We start from the raw sequence: 8,101 nt of genomic DNA, 5'->3' as shown, positions 1-8,101 counted from the left end.
CCCCCCAAAAAAAAAAAGGAGCACCTTGTTTCTAAGGGGGGCCACCTAGCCTAGCCTCGAATCTCAAAACTGCTCTAGGCTCTGCAGCTTCACCAAGTAGCCCAGTCCTGCTCCTTGTATTGCCTTGACCTTAGTTTTGGGTGAAATCATAGTTTTTGACCGGCTAGAATCCCTTTCTAATAACAACTTTCCTCAAGCTTGAACTCCATCGTTAACATTTGTCAATCAATATTGGTCTTTCTCAACTTCTGCAGCCATTTCATCCTAGGATGATACTAATACTCCCTAACTCCAATGGGAGAAAGTCCTCAATCACCTGGACTTCCTGAATGATTAAAAAAATGCCCCCTACATACTCTACCTATCTCCATCTTCCTAGTACCCTTCATCAAACCATAACACCACGTGTCCACCACTTTCACCCTCAATTGGTCTACAACCTGGTTGGAGATGAAGTTATGGGTAGCCCCACTGTCTATCAACACCACTACCACCATGTCTACTATTTCTCATCTGATTTTAATTGTGTAATTAGGAGTGAATCCCACCGTTGAGTTCAATGATACCTCTGCCATGTCTAAATAGTTTTCCCCCCTCCACAAATGCCTCACTCCTATTTTCCTCCTCCGCTTCATTGTCATCACATACAATAAGAACCTGAAGAGCTTGGTCCATACAAATGTAACCGCCCAAACTCTTAACTATCAAGATACTATCCAATTTGGCCTAAGAGGCTCACAGTTTTGTTATGTTGGTGTAACTCCTAGCAGGTCACCCATCCCAGAATTGCTCCGGTATAAACACGCTTAATTACGAATTTAATTAAATGAAATTCCGACCATTACACTAAAAGATGTCTCAATGTTTAGAGATTGAATTCTTTTACTTATGGGGTTTCACAATCTCTCCTACTTAAGTAACTGACGTCCTCGTCAGCATCTTTATCACAGAATCATCCACCATGAAGATAGGATTCTAAAGGTGCCCCCCTACAAGTTCAAGTGATAACTTCCATCATGTAGCACTTTGTCTCATACAGGATTCAAGAGATGGCTCCATGGCATAGCATTTTGTCTTATATGACACTTAGTTCTCATCTTCTGGTTGTTGTATTGCTTTGATACCAATTTTAACAACACAAACTAATAACTATCGAGATATTATCCGCTTTGGCTTAAGAGCCTCATGGTTTTGTCCAGTTTGTGTAGCTTCACAGTAGATAAGTATAATAGTAGTAAATGTACTAAAAATAGTAATAACATTCATAATAATTACAAAACTAATAATTAAAAACTTAAAAAAAAAAACTTAACTACCTAAGAGAGGTTGGGAAGGAGATCAATAGAGGCTTAGTCATGGGTTTTGCGGCTTAGGAGGGTTGGATAGAGGGAGGAGGCTTGCAGCTGGATTTAGACGAGGCTGTAGGAGACCTGTCATATGCATTACATGTTATATGCAAACAAACACCGGATAATGTGCAGCAGAGACAAGCTCCTACGAGCCGCTAGAGAAGACTCGTCGTGTACTCAACAAGTCATCCACAATCAAATACAGGAGGGCCATGACAAACACAATATTATAACACAAAATTTTGAGAACAGCATTTTGACTATTAACCGTTAAGAATTTATTCAGGCGTCGTTATAAGCCCAAATCATAAACCATCTTCTCCATAAAATCTTTATTATTGTGTTTTAATTTTTTATAATTTTTTATAATTTTTGTGCACTGGTGAAATTTCTTAAGAAAATTAACACCTAACAGTACAAGCGAGAGTTTTGGGACCATCAAGTATTCATTTTGCAAACCTATTTCACCAGATTTTTCTAGATAAAATAAAATATTTTATGTATATTTTTCTATAATTTTTAGAATCCCTAAAAGAATTTCTATGAATTTTATACTAAAATTTTATTAAAATATTATTATTAAATTATTATTTTTCCTAAATATCTAAACCCACCTATTAAATTCCTATGTTTTTTTTTCTTTTTCCTTAAGTTATGTCGTTAACAAAAAACCGTTTGGGGAAATGAGAAGAAAGAGAGGAGAGAGAAAAAGTAAGTTGGGTTTTGACAGTCGTAAAGCGATTTTCATCCATCGACACAGTTGTAAAATTCACTCGTCTCAAGTTAGGTTACATTTTGCTTATTTTAGATTTCAATAATTTAGTGTTTTTGGTATTTTCCGATCAAATTTATATTTCTGTTACCAAAAAATGATGATAACTTTGTTTTGGTAAAACTTTTAATATATAACTTTTTATATATTATAGAGATTGTGATTATGTAAATTTTGATTATATTCTAAAAAAAATTTTACCGATGATTTTGAAAAAACTCAGTTTTTATCTACTAAAAAATTTATTTTAACATCTAAAAATAGAGCTTCAATTTCAATTAAAGATTTAGAATGATATTTTACATAATCTGTGGTAATTTGGTTATGTTTGAAAATTGTGAAATTTTGCTTAGTAGTGTTTTTGTGTCTACCTTACAACATTTTGGTAATGTCTGAATTGAGCCTAATTATGCTTTAATTAATACAATGCATTGAAAATAATATGTTGTGAGGTGACGCCAACACCAATGGGCGATCGAGGTGGGATTTTGTTATGCATGTGTCATTTGGCGACCGATGTGGGATTCTGTTAGGCGACCAATGTGGGATTTTGTTATGCCTGTGCTAATTGGCAACGGAGGTGGGATTTTGTTATACATGCGCTAATGGGCGACCGAGGTGGGATTCTGTTATGCCGGTGATATTCTATTACCTAAATGTTGTGCCGGAGTTAATGAGCTACCGAGGAGAGATTCTGTTATGAAGTGTTTAATTATCATTCAGTTCATTTTGTATTTATTTAATTGTATTTAATTTTAGTATATGATTCAGCACGATATTTTCAGTTCTTTTGGTTTTGATTATTGATTTTTGTTTTAGGTTACGATAGTCTGTTAAGCCATGTTAGCTCATTCCTGCTTTTGTTTTTGTTTTCAGGCCCGGCAAAGGATAAGGAGCAAGATGAGTAGTTTGGATAGCACACTCTGATCTATGTTGTAGGTATGTATTGGTTAGTTTTGACTTTTGCAGGCCTGATTTTTATTATTTGTTGTGCTCTTTGTTACCAAGCGTTGTTGTAGATAGATTTCCTATTGTATATATTTTGGATGATATATAGAACAATCATGTTGAGATTCAACAGTCTTCCGCTTTATATTGCATTCAATAGTGGCTCTGTGTAGTATATAAATTGAAGGTTTTATTTTGGTATTTCTCCAATCAGATCTTGGGATCAGTCTTGCCACAATCGGATACGGTATGACCTGTGTGATATCGAGTTATATTGGGACTAGTTGTGACAAGATTTTTTGTATCAGAGCAATGTTGGAGAAATAAATTGTAATAAAGCCATAGGATTTACTCTATAGAATATTGAGATGCTTCTGTGTAGTTTTTTGTGCTCATTTTATTTATTTTCATATGTATATGTTGCATTTAGCTGTGTTTTGAGATGGCTAATCCACCTCAGCCAAATCAAGATATGTATAATGGTTAGAGTTCTAGTCAGGCAGCTCAGGTTTAGGGCACAACTCTTGTGATTAATTTTGAGGCGATTTTACAAATTGAAGGCATAGTAGCATAACTGGTTAGTGAGGCTCACAAGCGGGTTGTTGGTCCCGATCTGATGACATTGACAGATATTTACAGAATTTTATGAGATTATAACTTCCTAGACTTTTAAATATTATTGAGCTTAGAGCAGCTGAGGATTGACTAATGAGGATAGAGAAGACTCTATATGGGATGAATTGTCTTTCTTAGAGGAGAGTTGCATTAGTTGTACTTTTATTTGATGGAGAGGTAGAGCGTTGGTGGTTGGGCCAAAAGTGAGAGAAGTTTCAGGGTCATAAAAATACCCTGATTACTTGGGATGAGTTTGTTGAGACATTCAGAACATGATTTGTACCTCCATCTGCTAGGAGATATTTACAGAGCTCTTTTCTGAAGTTGATTCAGGGAAGCATGTCAGTGATGCAGTATGAAGCAGAGTTTACTACTCTCTCTCCAGGTACGCTCCACCGTCAACTGGCACTTCTAAGGAGAAGTGTTACCGACTTCTGGAGGGTTTGAGGCAGCCACTGTTGGCACATGATATCACAGACTTTGCTCAGTTGGTCGAGAGGTCCAAGAGGAAAGAGATTGATCTGGTAGCAATGCAACAACGATGGAATGCAAGCAAGAAGAGATTTGGCGGTGAGACAACTAGTAGTAGTCATTCTGAGAAGAAGAGCAGGTTTGGACTTGTTAAGTTCAAAAGAAGGGGGCAGCCAAGAGCAATTTCTTTTTGATCAGATAGAGGTAGTGTTGTTAGTTCTGGGGGTTCAGTGAGTGAGGCCCTATTATGTCAGCAGTGTGTTAGAAGGCATAGTGTTTAATGTTATAGAGCATCAAGGAGGTATTTTTGTTGTGGTCAATTTGGAGATATAATTGCTAAGTGTCCACAAGGTCGTTTCGATAGACGTTCTGATTTCAAAGGCATTATGCAGCCGACTGTGGGTAAGACAAGGGCAGTATCACATCGACCATATACTGAGGATTCTGGTAGCTGGGATGTTGGTCTGGTATCAAGAGGTCAGCCTCCCAGAGGTTTGAGTGGCGTATGTAGTTATGTTGCTTTCACCCTAGTGCATTGTTAGACCGGTCTAGCCGGTCCATACGAGACCGGCTCACAAAGACATGAGGCGGAACCCGTCCACCTTCGGTACGTGGGATTCGACCGCTCGCTCGCTACAGAGCCATTTAGGAAGGATTTTGATAGAAGTTTAGGAGGGAGATTGAATGTATGGACTGTTTAGGGATTTCCTTTTGATTTGTATGCATTAAATTGTTTGTTTTCCTAGGGTTAGGCATCTTGAATTTGGCTGAAATTTGAGATCTCTTTTATTTCTTTTAGGCTCTAGTGGCGTCTAGAGATTGGGAGAGAATGATCCTCCTCTCGAATAGATGATTAATTGTATCTTGCTATTTTGTGTTTCTATTTTATCAAATAATATAAATTTCTACTGTTTTCCTGGTTTTGTAAAGATTTTTTAGGAGAATTCTCATTGTTTTTCTTATATTGATAGGAAATACTTGAGATCTACAAGGGTTTCCTATGAAATTGGTATCAAAGCAAGTCTTGGGACCGTTCATGGCCTGATTTTGACAAATTTTAGCGGCTGATTTTTGGTCGGGAATGGATGAAGTTGCTGTTTTTGTAATTCAAATCCGAAATTTTTGGATTTATGAACTTCCGGATCGAGATGGCAGCCAAGAAAGTTGATGCGCTAGAAGAAAAGCTTGAAAGGGAGATGAACAAAATCAAGACAACGGTGGAGGAAAGGATTTCCTCTATGAAAGGACAAGTAGCCAATCTCCGGAACATGATGAAGAAAATGTTGAAAATCCACAACCAAACGGCGGCTTCCGTGGCAAAAGGGGAGGAAGGAAAAAACACGAATTCTAAAATTCGTACGGAGGAAGATGAGGTGGAAATCGTGGAGGGAGAAAGAAGGAAACCCTATCTGGAGCCTTTCCAGAGGAAGGATAGAGGAGGTAGGTATGGGGAAGGCATGCATATGAAGGGGCAGAGCATAGGGGTGCTGATTGGGAATGTCGGGAGAGATATTATGGTCGCTGAGGTGCTGATTTTGAAGGAATAAGAGGGGAATTTGAAGGGGGTTTGGGTTATGGCAGGGCAAGGGAAGACCGGGAGACGTGGGGTGGGCCGAGCACTTTTATGTCTAAGCAGTATTTTGATTCTCTCGGTTTGTCTTCTGTATTATTACATGTTTCTTTGTCTGTGATTTTGCCTACGGGAGATGGAATGTTAGCTAGTAGAGTTTATTTTTTTGAATTTTATGATAGAGTTTGGAGATCTGATTTGATTTTGCTAACTATTTTTGCATTTGATGACATTTTGGGTATGAATTGGATGAGTCGATATGTGGCTCAGATTGATTGCTTAAAGAAGAAAGTGACTTTGTATCAGAATGGTGAGAGCTTCATATTTCAGGGAATCAAAGGTGTTATCTCTTTTTTTTTTTTTTTTTTGCTCTAAAAGTAAATAGACTTTGTAGGAAAGGTAGCCTAGTAATTTTAGCATATGTCAAAGATGTGACTCTCTTTTGATTCTATGAGTAGTGTCCTTATAGTTTGGGAGTTTCCAAATGTCTTCCTTGAGAAATTAGTGACTTTACCGCCAGACAGAGAGATAGAGTTCTGTATCATTTTTTTTTTGTGTATTGCTCTGATCTCTAAAGCTCCGTATAAAATGGCACCTAACGAGCTTCAGGAGTTGAAGATTCAGCTTCAGGAGCTAGTTGACAGGGGATTCATATGCCATAATGTGTCTTCGTGGGGAGCACATGTTCTGTTTGTGAAGAAAAAGGATGATATGAATCGTATGATGCGCATGTGTATTGATTATAAGGAATTGAATAAAGTCACTATAAAAAATAAGTATCATTTGCCTAGAATTGACGATTTGTTTGATCAGTTGGTTGGATGTTCTAAGATCGATCTACGATCTAGTTATCATCAGTTGAAGGTAAGGGCAGAGGATGTTATGAAGACTGCTTCTAGTACGAGGTACGAACATTATGAGTTTTTAGTCAAGCCATTCAGAGTGACTAATGCCCCGACAGTCTTCATGGATTTGATGAGCAGGATTTTCAGGAAGTAGTTGGACCAGTTTGTGATCGTCTTTATAGACGATATTCTAATTTATTCCAAATATGAGGAGAAGCATGCAACACACTTGAGGATTGCTCTGGAGATTCTAAGGCAACATCAATTATATGCTAAGTTCTCAAAGTGTGAGTTATGGCTAAGGAGCATTTCATTTCTAGGGCATGTAGTGAGCAGTGCAGGCAATTAAGTAGAACCCCAGAAGATTCAGACGGTTTATGATTGGCCCTTTCCCTTAATAAAATATTCATAATTTCCTCTCAAATCTAATTAAAATTAATCATCTTTCCCTAAATAAGCTTTCCTAATTATTTTTCTCATAATTTCTCCTCCTTATATAGTGAATATTAACCCCCCTAGGCCCCACAAGATGGGAAAACTCTAGCCTTGCTCTAATACAATGTAGAAAAGTCAAAAAAATAGAACTACTTCGAATTTTATTGTTTGATTACGTACAAAGTGAGTCAGTTTATATAAACTTCTCTAAAAATCTTATAATGAAAATGAATAAAAATTATTTATAGAAAGAGGAAATTGTTTTTCCAAAGTAAGACCTGAAGGTAGAAGAGTAAGATGAGGCATATCGATTCCAATCAAAGGGCCATAAGAGAATCAATTCAAAAGTTACAACTCGTAATCCACGTGCTCACGGATTTTTATCAAAATTTGGTTGATTAACGAGTCCCACGACATTCAATAGATAAGGTGACTAAAAAATAGATTAGGAGGTTTGTATATGGATAGAAGTTGTTTAAAATGATGTGCAAAGAATATCTTTAACATTTCAGATAACACTCAACATGAATAAATGAAAAATGGGAGACAAGACACAGTCACCTTTTTCTTTTCCGTCTCCCTTCCCTTCTAGCTTTACCTAGATAAAATGCATCAAAAGCAATTACTCAAGACAATTCCACTATAGCAAGGCGAGTGTTGATGCAAGTCCTCTCTCTTCTTTACCATACAAAGGGCACCAGCACTTGTGGTCAATCACCAGCACTTGTTTTCAAACATAACCTAAACTTTCCATTTTCCATAAAGGATTGCTAAACACCTGGATGCATTGTTTGCAATAAAACCCCTAACTCCCTAAGACGCAAACGTCCACTTTGAGAATTGGCCCTTTTTACTTAAAAGAGCCCTAGAACTAAAATTGTCAGTCATATTTTCACCTTCTCTCAGTTTCATAGTGGTCAAAAGCATCCATGATGTTTTGGTAGAAGGAATCAATTAAAATTTCCGCCCCAATTTCTACAGTGAAGCCCCTGCACTAACCAATACATCACTAAATTTTACTCAAAACTACATTACAAAACACACTGTGTATATTTTCTTTTAAAATAAAATTAGCCAAAAATAAAATAAATAAAAA

The sequence above is a fragment of the Dendrobium catenatum genome, unplaced genomic scaffold (genome assembly GCF_001605985.2).
Source record: "Dendrobium catenatum unplaced genomic scaffold, ASM160598v2 fragScaff_scaffold_456, whole genome shotgun sequence".
NCBI lineage: Eukaryota > Viridiplantae > Streptophyta > Magnoliopsida > Asparagales > Orchidaceae > Dendrobium > Dendrobium catenatum.
This window is presented reverse-complemented; position numbering follows the sequence as displayed.